The 20,042-nt window shown below is 41.3% G+C and overlaps 1 protein-coding gene across 6 annotated transcripts in view; it reads right to left on the minus strand.

The window, feature by feature from the left end:
- KLF12 (KLF transcription factor 12) overlaps positions 1 to 17,037 on the minus strand; it is a 455,655-nt gene extending 438,618 nt beyond the window's left edge. For 3 of the 6 annotated variants that reach the window (XM_059902657.1, XM_059902655.1, XM_059902661.1), the window contains exon 1: positions 15,760 to 16,194. The gene's annotated coding sequence lies outside the window, so the exon portion shown is untranslated. Of the gene's footprint in view, positions 1 to 15,482; positions 15,693 to 15,759; positions 16,196 to 16,979 lie in introns of those variants that run through there. The other 3 variants (XM_059902659.1, XM_059902662.1, XM_059902658.1) reach the window with 3 other exon arrangements.
- Between the last annotated feature and the right edge of the window lie 3,005 nt (positions 17,038 to 20,042).

A 20,042-nucleotide genomic window follows, 5' to 3' on the forward strand; every position in this document is an offset into this window, starting at 1 on the left:
AAGAAGCAGCAGAAAGGAAGCAGAAGAAATATTCAAAAAGATAATGGGTGAAAAATTAGGAAGGACAATAAGCTACAGATCAAAGAAGCTTAGAGAACCCCAAGCAGGACAATTACAAATGATAACACACCTATGCACTTCACAGCCAAAGGTAAAAAAAAAAGTTCAAAAAAAAATCCTGAAGGCAGCCAGAGAAAAAGAGAAATATTACTTATAGAAGAACAAAAATCAGAATACTAAAAGACATCTCTCAGAAACTATGTAAGCTATGGGATAATAGAGCAATATCTTTAAAGTAATGGGGAGAAAACTGTCAGCCTAGAATTCAAAACCCAAATAAAATATTTCAGAAGCAAAGGCAGATAGACTTTTTCAGACAAGCAAGAGCTGAGAACAGTCATTGCCAGCAGACCTGCTCTACAAGAAATACGAAAGAAATTTCTTCAGGCAAAAGTAACATGATACTAGATAGAAACTTAGAACAAACAAATAAAAAACGCTGGAACTAGAAAAGACATCAGTAAACACACACACAAAAAAAAAATATACATATATGTATATATATGTAATTGACTCTTTAAAGCAAAAATAGTATCTAGGAAATTATGGTTTATAACATGTATAAGTAAAATATATTAAGAAAATAGCATAAGCAAAGTGAGAGGAAAAAACACCAGTATACCATTGTAAAATTCTGACATCATACAGGAAGTGTGAGAAGTTAATGATGTATATTGTAAACCCTAGAGTAACCACTAAAAATATAAAACAAAGAGCTGTAATTAATAAGCCAAAAGTGAAGATAAAATAGAATATTAAAAAATAATCAAGCCCAAAGAAGGCAAGACTCAGGAAAATAATAGCAAAGAATATATGAGACAAATAGAAAACAAATAGCAAGTTAGTAGATAGAAACCTAATCACATCAAAATGTTTAATGTAAATGATCAAATGATTCCAAGTAAAAGTTGGAGATAGTAAGATTGTATTAAAAACAGTAACACCCAATTATACGTTGTCTACACGAGAAAAAGGGGGATACTACATGATGATGTATGAGTCAATTCATGGAGAAAACATAACAATCCTAAATTTGTTTGCACCTAATAACAGTGCTTCAAAATACATAAACAAAAGCTGATAGAACTGAAAAGAGAATTAGAATAATTCGCAATTGAATTTAAATACTTAAACCCCGCTCTCCCAAAAACCTTCAGAACAAGGAGACAAAAAAAAATCAGTTAACAATGTAGAAGACTTGAAGAACATTAACCAACTTTCCAAACTGACAATTGTAGGATATAGGTCTAATATACATATAGACTGCTCTACCCAACAATGCAGGATCCACTGTTTTCAATTGTACATGTAATCTTCACCAATACTGACCACATTCTGAGCTATAAAACAAATCTCAGCAAATTTTTAAAAACCCAAAATCATACATACCCTGAAAACCATGGAATTAAACTAGAAACCAATATCAGAAGTATATCTCAAAATGCCCAAGTATTTGAATATTAAAATACATAATTCTAAATAATCCAAGATCAAAGAAGAAATCACAATGGATATTAGAAAATCTTTTGAACTGAATAAAAATGTAAAATAACAGAGCTCAGAGTAAAATTTATAGCATTACATACATTACATAAGAAAAAAAGGTCTCAAACCAATATTTTAAGTTCGCATCTTAAGAAACTACAAAAAGAAAAAGTAAACCTATAACAAGAAGAAAGAAGAAAATAATAAGGATCAGGAATCAATGAATTAGAAAAAAGTAAAATACTAGAGGAAAAAATTAACAAAACCAAAAGCTGGTTCTTTCAAAACATCAATAAAATTGATAAACCTCTAGCCAAACTGATCAAGACAAAAATAGAAAGTCACAAGTCACCAAAATCAGTAATAAAGTGTTATCAGTGCACATCCTACAAATATTAAAAGAATAAGGTAATATGAACAACCTTATGCCAATAAATTCTATAACATATAAAAAGCCAAATTCCTTCAAAATCACAAACTAAGAAGGTTCACTCAAAAATTAATTTATAACCTAAATAGCCCTATATGCATTAAATAAATTGAAAACCTTCCTAGAAAGAAAAATAAGCCTCTAAATCCACATGAATTCTCTGGTGAATTCTTCCACACTTCCAAGGGAGAAAAAATACCAATTCTACACAAAGTATCCCAAAAAAAGAACAGGACAGAACACTTCCCAAGTTATTTTCGGAGGCTACAAATACCCTGAAAGAAAAATCAGATAAAGACATTACAAGAATAAAAGCTAACTTTTAAAAAATTCGTAACAAAATATTAGAAAATCAAATATAGCTATACATAATAAGATAATGCATCAAGACCAAGTAAGGCTTATACAAGGAATAAGGAATGTCTGGTACAACGTTCAAAACTTAAGCAGTGCAATTAATTCACTGTATCAACAAACTAAAACAAGAAATTATATTATCCCAATAGATATAAAATAGCCAAAAATCTATAATGTACTTAGAATTAAATTTAATTAAAGAGGAAACAATCATTACAAAAATATATTAAAATCTATTTGAAGTATAAAAAATAAGATTGAACAAATGAAAAGACAACCATATTTTTGAATTGGGATGATAAAATGAAATAACATTAGAAATAGAGATAACATTAAAATATTAATTGTCCCCAGATTATACATAAATTTAGTGCAATTAAAATCACAATAGGGTTTTTATGTATCTTTTGCCCAGGGGAGGTGAACAATGAATACAATATTCCTAAGATATGAACCCTAGTTGTATGTCTGAGAATATCTAAGAAAATCAGTTTTAAAAGAAAAAAAACCCAGTACTAGAAGATGTGACACATATAGACAATGGAATATTACTCAGCCATAAAAAGAAACGAAATTACGCTATTTGTAGTGAGGTGGATGGACCTAGAGACTGTCATACAGAGTGAAGTAAGTCAGAAAGAGAAAAGCAAATACCATATGTTAACACATATATATGGAATCTAAAAAAAAAAAAAAAAAAAGGTTCTGAAGAACCTAGGGGCAGGACAAGAATAAAGACGCAGACGTAGAGAATGGACTTGAGGACATGGGGAGGGGGAAGGGTAAGCTGGGACGAAGTGAGAGAGTGGCATGGACATATATACACTACCAAGTGTAAAATAGATAGCTAGTGGGAAGCAGCCGCATAGCACAGGGAGATCAGCTCGGTGCTTTGTGTCCACCTAGAGGGGTGGGATAGGGAGGGTGGGAGGGAGACGCAAGAAGGAGGAGATATGGGGATATATGTATACATATAGCTGACTCACTTTGTTATACATCAGCAACTAACACACCATTGTAAAGCAATTATACTCCAATAAAGATGTTAAAAAAAAAAACCCAGTACTATCATAGGATATATGAAAACAACTGTGTAATTTACATTTACTGGGAAAGGGATACATTACCTTAAAAATGGTTCTGATACAATGGACTGGATATGCATCTGAAAGTAAGTAAAAGTGGACCCCCTCCCTCCCCTCTCATACCACATATACAACTAAAAATTCCAAATGGACTAAAGATAAGATCAAAGTGGAAAGAAAAATTAAATCTAAGTATAGGACATTACATGTCTATTTTATCAATGGAGAAAGTCTTTTAAAAACGTAAAACAAAAACAGTAAGCCAGAGAAACAGAGAGGAAAAAAATTGATTATATTAAAATTTAAAATTTTAGGGACTTCCCTGGTAGTGCAGTGGTTAAGAACCCACCTGCCAATGCAGGGGACACAGTTTCGAGCCCTGGTCCGGGAAGATCCCACATGCCACGGAGCAACTAAGCCCGTGTGCCACAACTACTGAGCCCACGTGCCACAACTACTGAAGCCCACGCACCTAGAGCCCGTGCTCCGCAACAAGAGAAGCCACCGCAATGAGAAGCCTGCACAGCACAAGGAAGAGTAGCCTCCGCTCGCCGCAACTAGAGAAAGCCCGCACGCAACAACAAAGACCCAACAAAGCCAAAAATAAATAAATAAAAATTTTTTAAAATTTAAATGTTAACATATCAAAAGATACTTCTTAAACAGACAAGAGACCAAAGATTAGTTTTTGAAAAAATTATCTGCAATGCAGGCATCAGGCAAATGGTTAATAGCTGTAATATATAAATAACTCTCACAAAAGGATAATAACCAAATAGAAAAATGAACAAAGAATAAAGGGCAACACTTAGAAGAATAGCAATTTACCTACAAACACAGGAAAAGACGCTCCAGGTCACTAGAAGTCATGAAATAATAACTGAAGTTAACAATGAGATACCCCTACACAACTATCATACTAGAAAAGTGTCATCTATTGCTGATGGAGTTTAAGGGAAAGGGTATTGCCCTGCATTGCTGGTGGCAACATTCTGAATCAATAACGCCACCCTGGTGGTGATCGATCCCACAAGTCTGTAATATAAAGATATTTATTACAATATTGGTTTTCGTAGCAAAACCTGGAAACAAAGTATTGCCCATCAGTAAGTTAACAGTTAAGACTATAAACCATACCTTGCAATATATGCAACAGTTTTGTTTTTAATGGATTAGAGTTGTTGCAGCTAAGCGGAAGGATTTCCCTTAGGCAGGACGAAATGAAAAAAAAAAAGAGTCTCCAAAAAAAAATCTCATTTTTGTAAACGTGATCAAAAAACCGTGTGTGCAGATGCATCTATAACACTTATGGATATGGAGAAAAAATATTAAGACACATAATACTGATAGTTATGATGAGGGTTATGAGGGAATATAATGCTATTGTTGGCTAGAGGAAGAAGGGAAGCCGTTAAAAAAAAAAGAGAAAGGAGTTCACTATAAAATCAAGTTTAAAGTCTCCACACAGGTGTACCTACTTTTATCAGAGAGAGAGATTTGTAAACCCTGCCCAACAAGTGAGTTTCTGCAAAACACAGCTTATTTCCTATAGATCTTAAGTGGTAATCCTTTGAAAAACTAAGTCATAAAGGTTAAGAATAAATTCACATGTAAATATTATAAATATCTAGCTTTGAGTTGGTTGTAAACATTAAATAATACCTTTAAAATGTATATACACATTTTATGTACAGTAAATGTGCAATATACATTTTTGAAAGAGAAAACACTTAGAAAACCACGTTTAAATGGAAAAAGGTTTTCCAGTAAGACTGAAAGTACTTAAAAGAGACTATAACATAAATCTAAGAATATCTAGTGTATTATTTTTAGACACATAAAAGATCTATATGAAGAAAATAAACTGAAGCAGAATACACTAGCATGGCCCTTCCTTTGGGCTTAACTGTGCTGCTTTTTCCCCAATCTGCCTATACGTTGGGACAAAGCCCATGTTCTATTTATCTTAGTATTCTCAGCACCTAATATAAGCCCTGCTATGTGCCAAGTGATGAAGTATCTCCCTAATTTTCTTCAAAGTATGGATGCATTCCAATTGCACAGTCTCTTCTAGGATTAATTGGGTTGATCTCTCCAAGCTGTTATATTTGGGGTTTTATATACCCCTTTAAAGTACGTTTTGGAAGGAGATAAGAATTCATCCAATAATATTCACTGAGCAGCACCTCTTTTGTGCAATGTGGACTTTCAAAATGTTGGCTTATTAAGACTAAATGAAAGTTAGGAAGACAGCAGTGGAATGAAATGGGAACAAATTATTTTACTGGGGTTGGAAATCAAGGTTCTAGTTTTGACTTGGCTACCTTCTAGTTATTTTACCTTCACTGTGTCCAATCTACCTTATAGGATTGTCAGGATGAAACTAAAACCACTCTGTAAACCACCAAGCACTAAGAAATTCTTTTTTTGCTGGCCCCTACTTCTCAAGTATTCTAAACTGTCTTAATTACAAAGCTACTTATACATAAAACACAACTGCTTCAGTCTGGAGCCTTGGTATAGTCCCAATATACTCAACAGAAAGTTCAGTGGACAATAAAAATACCATCAATGCTCTTTATAGACTCATTAAGAGTTCATTTGTTTCTTATTATACAATCTCTCAAAATGAAGTATTTCGTGTGTTTGCTTAAGTGTCCTGTATTTATACCTACAGCAGAACAGCTAATGCACATTCCAGAGGATATCACTCTTTAAATATTCAACCACTCTACTGTAAAGTTCCTTTCTAAATATCCCTTCAACTGACTCTGACCTTCTGTAAAACTGATCAGTTTTCAAGTTTTCCCTTCCATTGTTCTTACATAGAAAAAAAAAGATTTTATTCCTATATGTAAAGGCTTTTGGTCAAGGCTAAAATTCCCAACATTTATAAATAAAACATATATCAAACCTCTTCAGCAATATGCAAAAATTTTATTAGATAACTTCATATAAAGTGTACTTTTAAATTTTTATTAATCAACCATCATTATTTTTGTTTATCCAAATAAACCTTCTCTAAGTTCACTGTAACACTGTGTGCCCTACTAGCCAAGCATATCCTGGGATCTATTTTTGGAAAAGAAAATTTTCTGGTGATACAGCAAATGATAGAAGTTTGCCAAAACACCATAAAGCCATCAGCTCTAAAAGATAACAGAAAAAGAGGTGTGAAATCACCACAGATGCCAAAATAGCTGTTTTTAATTTGCTCTCTTCCACTTACAGGTTTGCTGTTTCTTTTCTATAAAACGTAAAACTTTTTCCATGAAGGATTTGTGCCACCTATCCACTGAAACCTTGAAACCTTTGATATCCCAGCTAGGAGCAATTTTTCTCCCCTGCCTTTTGTTTAAGCATCTTATAGCACTTGATGCATGTATCACAAATTACTTTGAATTATAATTTTCTACAGAAGTCTTACCTCTCCTACTTGATTTTCAGCTCATTGGTGATGTCCTACCCATTTTCATATACAATTCCAGATACATGGTAGGAGCTAAATAAGCATAAGTCCAATGAGAAAGTAAGGCATTTTTTATATAGATAATATTTTTTATTAATTTTATTATGTCTCTGACTTTAATCGCTTTATCAAACAGAATGCATACTGGCCAGAATTTATTGGTCTACTATTAACATTATGGAACATCCTGTAGCAGCTGCCTCCTAAAATAATTTTTTGGATTAAGTCTCTTAAACACAGAATTGGCTTCTACACTGAAGTAAATATTCTAGTAAAGGTATTCTAGTAAATGTATATCAATATAATCTACAAATAAAACAGCCTCTAAAGACAATATTTATTTGTACAATACCCCCATTCTTTTGCTCTAATTATCTACGATAAGACTAACTGGAATAGCATATTTAATGCTGAAGGGAGGTAAGAGTAACACAGAGGACAGTTCAAAGGTTTTCCAGTCTTCAAATCTTTGCTTTAAAGCTAACTGGTTATTGATAATGATGGCATTACTCTGTGAAAATCAGTTTCCACATCTATAAAATAGAAACCATAATATACACATGTACTCAATGAATATTTAATAAAGGAAGGGAGGAAGGAATCTCATGTTTCTAATATATAATGCACTCCAACAAACTTGTACAAAACTCAAATATGTGTAAGTCAAGGGACTAGACTTACATTTTAAAGGATACCCATTCCCAGAGACAAAGGAATATTACAAAATCTGTAATTATACACAATCTATTAGTGTCATTAAAAACAGATGTATAGGGGCTTCCCTGGTGGCGCAGTGGTTGGGAGTCTGCCTGTCAATGCAGGGGACACGGGTTCGAGCCGTGGTCTGGGAAGATCCCACATGCCGCGGAGCGACTGGGCCCGTGAGCCACAGCTACTGAGCCTGCGCGTCTGGAGCCTGTGCTCCGCAACAAGAGAGGCCGCGATAGTGAGAGGCCCGCACACCGCGATGAAGAGTGGCCCCCGCTTGCCACAACTAGAGAAAGCCCTCGCACAGAAGCGAAGACCCAACGCAGCCAAAAATAAATAAAATAAATAAATAAAGAAGCTTTCATTAAAAAAAAAAAAAAAACAACAGATGTATACAGCATTTTGTATGTTCTGTCATCTTATTATTTTTTACAATTCATTAGCTTACCTCCACTAAGCACTTTCAATAAAGATTCACCAGTTTTCAGCACACCTAATGATTTCTTTGTCTCAACTGGATAATAAGCCCTGTTTCTCAAAACCAGAATCAAGATTTTCATTCTCCCCTTTTTCTACTCAGTTTGTTAATGAAAGGCAAAAAAACAGTAAAATTCACAAATAATTTTCAAAATTATTATCAAAAATGGCAGAATCAGGGTTGGGGGGAGGGGAAAGACTGTTACGTGGCCCCATCTTACAAGAGCTTAAAAAAATGCATTCATTCATGAACTGATGACGTCCATAAGTCAAAATCCAGTGTACAAAAGGTATTTCGGCGGTCTCCACATAGAGTATTCAAAGTGTCAATTATTTGAAAGTCAACTAGACATGCCTGTTTACTAAATAGTACATATTAAATAACCTAAGGGACTTCCCTGGCAGTCCAGTGGTTAAGACTTCGCCTTCCAACGCAGGGGGTGTGGGTTCGATCCCTGGTCGGGGAGCTAAGATCCCACATGCCTCTCAGCCAAAACACCAAAAACATAAACCAGAAGCAATATTGTAACAAATTCAATAAAGACTTAAAAAAATGGTCCACATCCCAAAAAAATCTTTACAGTAAATAAATAAGCTAAGAAATGAAAAGCACAGTGCCTAATTTCTGTATTATAGTAGCTGCACAATAAATAGTAATTGTTTTGTTGCTGCTATTCATTCTCAGTGGCTGCTTTTAAGAGAGGCATCAATATACTGGAAGAGATGAAAGTTTTTTTCTTCCAGTTTTATTGAGATATAACTGATATACAGCACTGTGTAAGTTTAAAGTATAACATACACCATGAAATGACTACCACAGTAAATTTAGTAAACATCCAACATCTCATATGGATACAAAAACATAAGAAAAAGAAATTTTTTCCTTGTGATGAGAACTCTTAGGATTTACTCTCTTAACTCTCCTATATAACATACAGCAGTATTAATTATATTTATCGTGTTGTATGTTACATCCCTAGTACTTATTTATCTTATAACTGGAAGTTTGTACCTTTTGAGCAGACTAATATTTACTGAGAACTAAGTATGTACAAGGTTCTATATACCGGATGCTTTGCAGGCATTACCACAATTCTGATCCTCAAAAACGTTCTGCAATGTTGACATTATTTGTTCTTGTTTTTGTTTTTATTTACCAATGAGTAAACTAAGACTTGCAGAAGCAACTTGCCCAGTTAGACGGCTAAAAACTGGGTAGCTTAAGGTTTCAAATCCAGTAGTATTTAACTCCACTGCAAGGTTTCATGTGGCAAGGAGAAAAAAATTTTCAGGAAAATGTAGTGAATTGTGGAATGGTTAATAGACATGAATATATTGACTAGAGATGAAAAGGCAAGGGGAAATGACCATGATATTTGGCACTTAGCCACTGAAAGGATAGTCATATGGACTGTACTCCTCAATTTGTTCCTTCAGTAAGTATTTTAGCACTATATGATCAACCACTATGTTAGAAGCCATGAAAGTAACTATGAAGAAGATTCATTTCCTGCTCTCAAGGGGCTTATTATTGGGAAGGGACAAGACAAATCAACAAGCAATTACACCAGAAGGAACATCGTGTGCTATGGGGCCATAGATTACAGGCTGGAACCTGGTGTATTCTTCAAGCAAGGGATGGTAAATAAGAGTCCCACAGAAGGTGATGTTTACAGTGACAGTTGTAACATGAATAGGAGGTAGGCAAGGTGTATGTGTGACACGGAAAGAGTTATATTGATGAGCTAGCTTGAGTCTGTTTCTTTGCTACTGCAAGCATAGCAGTGTGCAGTGTGAAAAACAATTGTTTCTTAACTGGAGAAAATGTAGCTGGGGAGAAATTATGTAAACTATTATTGTTCTTAATTTTCTCACAAATGTGTGTGTGTTTAAAAAATGTACACGGCGGGAAATGTGTGCATATAAAAAAATGTGTGCAATAAATTTTCAAATATCCATTTAAGATCCCCATCATCTACCTTCCTTTATTGTTCACGTGTTATACTGCAGCAACATCTGAGTCTAACCAAGAGACTAAACCATAAATCAGACATAACTTAATCAACAGAATCTTGGCTTAACTAGGGATTTGAAGTTCAATAGGCTGTTCTAAATTATAGTACAACAGCACAAATTTAATGATTCCATAAAAAAAAACATTAAGGGCATTTTCAATGACCAGTCGATAGAGGTTTCAGTTGACTCACTGAAGAAGTAGCCTGGAGGTTTATAATCTAAATAATCCTTGCTGATCTTTATTTTCTATTTTCTATAAATGATCATGGAAACTGTATTTTCATGTATTTTTCTTTGGAAAAGCTCAGATACTTCACCTGCATTATATAAATGTTAACAGTCAGTAACTTTTATAACAGCTACATAAAAACTTTTTTTAAGAGTGACTTGATCTCAAGGTCATAGAGCAAATCTCTGGTGAGACAGGAATGGAATTCATGACCTTTGACTGCCAGGAGTTTTCTACCCACACTCGGAAATTCCTTCTCCATAAGCGTAATTTATATGCTCACTTTGAGAGGCTGGAAAGTTCATCCCTTTTAGGGCAGGGGGTGGGGGGATGGGGAGGTAGTGGTTTTCCTGTCAAATCAGTTGCCACACCAATACTTTACAGTTTTACAAAGTGATTTTTACCTACATTATTTCATCTTACCCTCACCACAGCCCTGTAAACTGCATATGATTTTTCCCATTTCACAGACTCAGAGGAGTGAAGAAATTTAACAAAGGTCATCCAGAGTTAGTAAGCAAGAGAGCCAGGCTCAAACTGCAACATCTCTGCTTAAATCAGTCCTGATTCCAGGATGTATAATCTTAGCAGACACCCGATTATGAAATGAATGAAGGTTTTCTTTACAGTTATTTATTTCATTTTTTACAATCATTTACCTTGGTTGTCATTTAAGTCTGTTGGTTTGTTTTCTTTGGGGCAGGGTTGTTTTCATGTTTTAAGTCTGCTTGTTAAACTAAAGTGAAAACGGTATTACTAAACATAGAATTTGAAAAAACAAACTCTGCCTGTTCTTCTCCTTTTTTATGCAAGTGGGAAGGGGGCTTTTTACCATAATTCGTGGTCATAACGTACACGGTTTATGTATGGGGTATGTACCTATACAGGTAGAGAATATAAAAACTCACATTCATAAATATAAATACTATGTATGTACACATATATATGTACATACCTAAAATAGTGGCTATATTTTTATATATGGTATATACATACACATCATGCCAGTAATTATTGTGAAAAGCCATATATACTGTTAAGCACGGTGAATGTAGCACGTGAAACACAATTCCTGGCTGTGGAGGCCAACAATTTGTGATAGTGGCAGCTTCTACGGCCTCTGATGGGGGTGGGAAAACTACCCCAAAGCTCTGTAGTTTTTCCACTCGTCTTCCACGTCGGAATACAGCAGCAAGGGCTTTCTGCTACTGCATCCGTACCTAAAAAGCAACACTGTTTGGACCAGTCCAATTACTATGCTTTTAGTAAAAATTCAAAAATATATACCATTCAATTAGCCACAAAATTAAAAGTATGACTTTGAGTTGGAAAAAAAGACAGGAGGAAAGCCCGTGCCAGAGCAGAATTCTTTGACTGAATATCCTATAATCTACTGCCAGACCAAAACAAATTTTCATGGAGCAACAGAACTACTCAAGTAGCCACTTTGATGACAATAAACACCCCAAAGCGAAAAATCCTTTTGTAACATAATTACTGAGAATATATAGAGAAAGTAACCATTTAATCCACAGCATGTGTTCCCTACCGCAAGAACTCAAAAGCTGACATCAGATGGGGTTTCGCTGCTCTAGGGCCTGACAATGGATTCTGGCCAGCTGAAGTCAGACAGTTCTCTGGAAGGGGTTGGGATCTAGAAACCAAGCAGGTCTCACAGAGCCTAAGGCTGTTGCCCTTCTGGGCACAGGGGAGGTCCATCTGTTTACTTGCCTTTTGATTTGGGGAGCCCTGGTGGCGGTGGATGACTTAAGGCTGTGGTTATAGGGTGTTGCCAGGGATTTAATCTGAATATTTTCACCCTTACATTTTGTCCATACTTAAGACTGAAAGGCGTGCATAATGTGTAGGCTGAAAAAATAAATAAACGTGAATTTTAAAATGGAAAATAAACGAACACTGGGCAAAAATACAGATATTTCCACTCCAGTACCACACGGTATTTTCAAAATGTAAATGACAAAGGTGAGCCACTGCCATCTATTTTAGGAGTTATTTACAAAAATGAAAGTTGTTTTCTAAAAGAAAAAGATAACCATGGCGTTGATTCTGAATAAAACTCTTTGGAGATTTTGAGCTCTTGTTCATTAATCAACATGGAAGCACAAGCGAGGAAACTTATTTATCCAAAAAAAGAATAACTTTTCAAATAACTTTGTGCCACTTCTAGTTTTGCAGAATACAAACTTTGTATTAGTACACAGATCACCTATAGCTAGATTTATGAAGTTGACCCTAAGAGGACTGTTACTCTCACAATATAAAGAAAACAAACCATTTGACGCCCCCAATTTAATGTGATTAGTCTCATAGTAATTCGCAGAAATATGAAATTCCACACTTTCCATTTTGTACCATGATGAAAATACCCAAGACGTTTATATGTTCGACTAGTTAACAACATCACCTCGCTGGTCAAGTTACTCAATACTCTAGATTAACCAACACTGGCTTGAGTTCAAAATGCCCTCATATGGGCCTAGAGGCCTAAGCACTTATGTCATCTTTGTGGGGATAGAAAACACACCTATATTTAAGAGCAAATTATTTCATTACGTTGATAGCAGCCTGCTTCATGATATGACATCTAAAACTCATTCTGAGTCTGTTGAAGTGCATGTTTACCTTTCCCAGGAGGCCGGAAAGTAATCCCGGAGGGACATAGATTTTTTTTAAAACGACCAGAACACCAATGCTATTACATGCCTGATGGGTGCTTCTTCGGAATGACCGTCAAGCATCCTGATTTGTTTTTCCCTTGGTCTGGGGAGAGAGAGCGCACCACTCTTCGCAGTCCCTCCCCTTCTGTACACACATAGGCTGCAGCTGTAGTAAACAAGCGCCAGCCAAGAGTTGCTAAGGTCAAGGTCTCAAATGCTATACCAGGACCAATTTTCTCCCAAATGACATTCAGTTGTGGAAAAGGAATTTTCTGGAGGAAAAAAAAAATATTAAGGGCCCATTAGCGCAACAATTTTCATTCAGTAAATAGTAATTCAACGCATTCCAAAATAAAGTTTAGCTGACAGAAGTTTCTTTTAAATATGCATTACTAAGTAATAGATAAATAACTGAAGCACTTCAAAAATAAACAGAAACCCCTCAAGGATGTTTCTTTACCTCACACAGCTATAGTAGTTTTAGTGCATAAATGATTAAAATTTCATGTGAAAGCATCCCAACTTTTACCAGCGTAAGTATATTTCATAATAGTTATGAATTAGAAGGTAAAAATAACAAACCTCTTCCCTGACTACATTACAAATTTCTGTCAATTCTTGTATGTTCAAAACCCTCTCTCCCCAACTCGGAGGAGCTTAACCTACTCTAACTGACCAGGCTGCAGCCATAAAGATGTAACTTATGCAACCGAATGTTTGTCCTTCAACAACCTATTTCTAAGCTTCTAAAGTTAAACATTTTCTAGCCTAAAAGTATACCCCTTTATCACAACCAATTTCTATGTGGTTTTTAAAAATGTAAACAACATCTGAATGAGGTCTGCAAATAGCACAATCAGGCTTTTTTTTTTTTTTTTTAAGGTGAGGGGTCATTGTTTTTACTGAATGCCAATTCCATAGAGCATTTCTTAGAAGATGGAATACACCCACCCTTCAAAGTGACCACTCCTATTCCCCATCACAATCTGCTGCCCGTTAAAAGCCTCCAAATTTATTTCAAAGCGTTAACTTATCTAAACAACTCTATCCTCCAGTAAGAAAAGGGCATGAAGGCGTCTAGGTGGATTTGCAGAATGACGTGCGTTGATTGGCAGATGTCTACCGAAACCACTAGATGCACACGCACTAAACGTAAATAGAGCTGCCCCTCTCCCTGGTGTTACAGGGAAACTGAGAGAATATTAGAGCTGATTTAAAATAAAATATCCGAGTGCTCGGCTGAGGATTCTATTGGCCAGTGGAATCGCTTAAAACAATCCATACAGCACGACACTTAAACCATCTGTACAGTTAAATTAGAGAGCCGACAATACTAACCACACAAACTGTTTATCCAGATTACACATTCCGTTGTACTAATACTCTTTAACTCAACACAGTCAGCTTTTATCAGCTGAATAAAGGCTGTTACTATTAAAGTATGCAAAACTCGAAGCGCAGGGTGAAGGGGGTTGGGAAGCTGCAGGGCATATAACAAAGGAATTGGTACTTTTTCCAAGCATTTGCCTCAAATGCACTTCGAAACAGAACTGTTGAGTGCACCCCACCCTTCTCCCCAAAGATAAAAGTTTTCAAAGTTCTAATAGGCAGTTCTCCACCCAACAAAAGCAGGATTGATTCTCCCCGTAGGGAAGCATCTAACGCGAACACCAACTAATGTCGCGGAGGTCAAGTCCGAGTCCTCGGAGCGAGCCTCTTAAGGCAAGAAGTGGCTCCCAGGCCGGCCCCGCGGGCTTCCCGGCCCGGGTGGCCCTGCAAAGTTGCCCCTTGTCAACTCCGGTCAGGCCCCCCGTAATTGAAAATAACAGCCACGGGCCAGTCCCTGGCTACTTCCATGGACCAGGCACTGTAGCAAGTGACAGTTACACATCATTACGACCAGAGACAATAATGAATGTAGCACCAGGACCACTATTCATGCCAGCAGTGTCATCTCCGCCTTAACCCCTTCCCCTCCGCTCTCTCCAGTGCACACCCAAGCCCACAAGGCCCGGTGCGGCAGCTCTTCACCCAACTCGCTCTATTCCTGGGGGCACACTACTTCCACAAGCGCCCCCCCCCCCCAATTCAGCCCTGGTGTTTTATTTCTCATCCTTGGCAACTGTCAGGCAAGCACTGCAACCAACAATTCCACTAGGGGTAGAAAAACATTTGCTTAATTCACGCTACTTGATAAGTTCTTTTTTAAAAAAAATTGCGGGGGGGGGAGAGAAACCTCCTTCTTTCTTCTCCACGAATCCAACCGACGCTACTTGCTCTGCAGTAGCATCGCCCTCCCTCGGCCCCCCTCCCGCTTCCCAACACTTTCCCCCTTTACGAACACAGACCAACCAAAATGATTTAACTTGAGCAGATGACAGAAGGAAAATAAAACATGTTAAGAGACTACGGTCTGATCTGGGATGGCACAAAAAAAAAAAAGAGGAGGGGGTTGTTTATTTTGATAAGAAACGGAATCGGCACAGACCTGAACAGAAGCTGCAGAGCAGGAGAAATTGTTTTCTTTCCCTCACACAGAGTCCCCCTCTCTCTCTCCCTTTCTCTCTCGCTCTCACACGCGCGCGCGCGCGCGCACACTCACACACACACACACACACACACACACACACGGCGTCACCCGCGCACACTCACACGCACACTCGCACACGCACACGCACGGGCAGAGCCTCTCAGCTGCTCTCTGCAGTTCTCAGGAAATGAATGGGGGGCAACCCAGGGAACTGTTGTACTTGCAAATGACTTACCCGGATCACATGATGCGCTAAATGTAGGGTGGGCCGGTGGGTGGAGGCTGCCGAGACGCGAGCCCGGGTCTAGCGGGGGGAGCCTCGCCAGGCCCGCATCGAATTACCCCGGGGCCCAGCCGAGGGGGTTGCAAGACGCCGCTTCTCCTCCCTTGCAGCCCGCAGCTCAGGAAACCGGAGAAGCGCGGAGGGGGGGAGGGTTGGGGGAGCGGGGTGGGGGGGAGGTGAAAACACCAAACCCCCAAACAAAAGAGCTCCGGGTCCTCCTCCCCCGAAACAAAGCCCCGCCGCTGCGGGCGAGCCCCGGGGTGGGGCCGAGGGCGGGGGCGGCGGCGGGGAGGGGCTCGCTCAGCAGGCGCTAAGTCGCTTTATTGCCATAAAATGGGGCCCCCGAGCCGCTCCGCCCGAGGATTAGGAGGCGGGCTCTGAGTGTGATGGTTGAAATCCCCTGTGGGAAACTAACCCCTCCCCGCTCGCAGAGGTAGAAGGCAACACCCACTGCCCGGCCCTCGCCTCGGCGCCCGGGCCGCCGGCTGGGGGGTGGGTCCGCGGAACCTCCACCCCGCCCCACCCCTGCCCCCGCCCCCCGGCCTCGGCCGCGGCGGAGCTTCCCGATCACCTGCACCACCTTGCTGCGGCACCCAAAATAACCTACACATGGCCAACGCCGCTTTGGGAGCCGCGGGGAGAGGGGTGCCGGCGGGGCCTCGCGGCGGGAGGAACCCCCGATTTCAACTCGTCTGGAGAGGACTCGCGCGGAGACGCGAGAAAGTCCCCTCTTTTGTGTCAGCGCGCTAGGCAGCCTTAGGAGGGGAATTCGGAGACAAATAAAGCGCGGAGCCCGCTCGGCCCACAGCCCCCGCCGCTCCTCTACCCTCCCCTCCCGCCCGGGTGGAAGCGTGCAGGGAGGGGGCCGGGGGCCCGAGCCGTCCCCGCGGCTCACCCACCAGCTAACTTGGAAAGGTGTGGGCGGAGCCGGCTCCGGCGGCCGGCGGACGCTGCGGGACCGCTCGCGGGGACCGCCCCCGGACGCCGGGCATCACCCGCGCCGGGCAACAATGGGGTCCCGGCCCGGGCAGGCGGTGCCCTGCGCGCGGGGTTGCGTGCGAGGCTGGGCTGGGCGGAGGGCCGCACGCGGAAGGCGGGGGAAGCATTGTTTGGGTTCTGGAGCGACGCACGTTGCGGGCTAGGCGGGGGCGTCCTCCCTCCCAGCGGTTCACCTTGGCGGGATGAATGGGGGCGAGGCGGAGCCGCGCGGCCGGCTCGGGAGCCCGGGGAGAAGGGGCGTCCGCCCTCGCTCGGAATTTAGGCAGGCGGGCGGACTTGCGGGCGGGAGGGGCAGGAAGCAGGAGCTGCAGACCCGGAGCGAGGAGAGGCTGGAGAGGGAAGTCAGGCACCACCCCCCGCCCCGCCCCGCCCCGCCCCGCCCCGCCCCGCTCTGCGCCCCGAGATGCGGGCGGCCAGGAGCCGCGTCCTTCACGCCCTTCCCGGGGGCCCCTCCCTCCCCGCCTCCGCGCCCGGGGGAGCGGATCGGCGCGATTCTGGGGCGGGAGGGGGAAGAGGCAGCCCGTGCGGCCCGGCGTTCCCGCGGTGGCCCCGAGGGCGCGGGGTCAGCGCGGCGCTGGAGGGTCGGCGGGGGCGGAAGCCGGCGCGCAGGGCTGGGAGCGGGCGGGCCGGGCGCGGCGGGCCGAGGTGGCGATCGCTTGCGCCACTTTCTTGCAAAGCTGCGTGAGCGCGCTGGGGCGCCCAGGCCGCCGGACACCCCGGCGCGGCGCCCCTGAGCCCGCCCCTCGTGGGAAACCGCCCCGGCCGTGGGAAGGCCGCGAAAAGGAAGTTTACATTAAGGGAAGAGAGATTCGCAAGTGTGGCACGAAGTAGGGTGGGAAGAAAAAGGAGGCAGAGGCCGAGAAACGGGAAATGAGTGAAGGGACGAGTTCTAGCCAGGAAAAGCCATGTTCTACATTTTCTGTGGCATTTTCCAAACACTTCTAGAGGCCCGGTGTGCGTTATGAATGAAAACAAAGGCAGCGCACTGCCTGGCGTGCTGTCTACCTCCTGCCACGTTCTGTAGGTGAGGAAGATGGGCAAGGTGGTCCAGACCGGAGCACAGCCCACTTCTAGTCCTGACGGGATGAATCAGTGGGCCTGCGCCTGAGAAATCAGGATTAAGAGGAGGGGGTCTGTCCTGGTGTTAGGGTGTCGAAGAACAAATAAGTGAAGGTGGCCGAAAATTGTGCCCCACTCCTTAAGCGAAGTATCCTTAGACTAGGAAAGCAGCGCGAGCGGGAAGGCGATGGAAGCCCACATCCGAAGACGTGGGTGCGGCAAGGGAATTAGGAAGCCCAAAGGAAGATGGAAACTGGGGGCTGAGGGGCCCTCCATGGGGTGGGGTCTCTTCCGGGGAAAGCAGCCCCGGACCCCACCCCCTGGCCTGATCCTGGGCGCCGGGTAAACAGCCCTTTACATTCCTCTACCTCTGGATAAAAACAACATGAAAAGACAAGTTTGAAAAACCGTAGAACATCAACAGATGCACAGCATTTAAACGAAAAACTTGCCTCTACTGGAAACTGTAAAGTTTTCCTCTAGGTGGGGCAGGGAGTGAAAGAAGTGAGTTTAACTGTTAAGAGTGGAAGGATGCTATAAGACATGATGTCATCGTGGCAGTTCTTGTACTAACAGCTCTTTCTCAGAGAGAGCTGAGTGGCGGACTTACCATAAATATATTCTAGAGCAAGTGCTTCTGCACGTGGAAACGTATTCCAGACTGCACCTCCTTCCTGTGGCTCCAGCCATAGGCATGTTAATAGAATGATGAAAGATAGAAAACAAAGTACGGGGCTTCCCTGGTGGCTCAGTGGTTAAGAATCCGCCTCCAAATGCAGGGGACACGGGTTCCAGTCCTGGTCCGGGAAGATACCACGTGCTGCGGAGCGACTAAGCCCGTATGCCACAACCACTGAGCCTGTGCTGTAGAGCCTGGGAGCCACAACTACTGAGCCCGCTCGCCTAGAGCCCGTGTTCCGCAGCAAGAGAAGCCACCACGATGAGAAGCCCGCGCACCGACACAGAGTAGCCCCGCTCGCTGCAACTAGAGAAAGCCTGCATGCAGCAATGAAGACCCAACGCAGCCAAAAATAAATAAATTTATTAAAAAAAAAGAAAACAAAGTACAAGAATCCATTCCAGAGGGATAAGGAAAATAGAGATAGGTCAAGGTTGATATCTAGAAACTGTATAGTGTGGTTAAAAGAGAGAAGTATATCAAGTATTAGGAAAAAAAAAAATACTAGCAGATTTTGTTAAATTGTTGACATAAGAAAGAATAGAAATGTTAAATTAAGGCAACTCCCCAGATAGAAACAGGAAAAGGTTTAAGAGAGAGAATCACTTCATTGTGTGAGCTGGGGATGGATGTGGAAGGGCAAAAACAGTAAGAGAATAAAGAAGCAGGGTATTATTGGCACTTAGGATACTGGAGACAATTATATGTGAGTGTGTGTCTGTGTACAGGCATACATTTCCAATTCAGTTCGTATAATTCTATCTCTGCATAGAACTTGGATTTAAACAAACTAAGGTGTGAACAGCTGGAAGGAGGTAGGAAAAAGTCCACATACCCTGGCAAAAGTATGTGCACATCTTTTATGTTTAGTCCTTTCTCTTCTACTTCCATGTGTATACAGGGCTGTGAAAAAGCAGAAAAAGTCAAGATGGCAAAGTTATTTTACCAAGAACGCATAATTCTGTCTGCATAAAAGAGTGTGTTGAAATTACAGAATCATAAAATTTCAGCGTTGAAAGTATCTGTCAAATCTAATTCTATATGATACTATAGTTCTGTTTAAAAGCAAGATGATTTGGGTCAAAGATAATGACCTGTTTTCCTAAGTTTATATACTTCATTTATTTAGTCTTTATTATTGCAAATACCAGAAGAATGAATTAAAGAGGATGAAGGTTTGGGCTTCCCTGGTGGCGCAGTGGTTAAGAATCCGCCTGCCAATGCAGGGGACGCGGGTTCTGAGCCCTGGTCTGGGAAGATCCCACATGCCGCGGAGCAACTAGGCCCGTGAGCCACAACTACTGAGCCTGCACGTCTGGAGCCTGTGCTCCGCAACAAGAGAGGCCGCGATAGTGAGAGGCCCGCGCACCGCGATGAAGAGTGGCCCCCGCTTGCCGCAACTAGAGAAAGCCCTCGCACAGAAAGGAAGACCCAACACAGCCAAAAATAAATAAATTAATTAATTTTAAAAATAAAATAAAGAGGATGAAGGTTTGTA

The sequence above is a fragment of the Balaenoptera ricei genome, chromosome 18 (genome assembly GCF_028023285.1).
Source record: "Balaenoptera ricei isolate mBalRic1 chromosome 18, mBalRic1.hap2, whole genome shotgun sequence".
NCBI classification, from domain to species: Eukaryota; Metazoa; Chordata; class Mammalia; order Artiodactyla; family Balaenopteridae; genus Balaenoptera; species Balaenoptera ricei.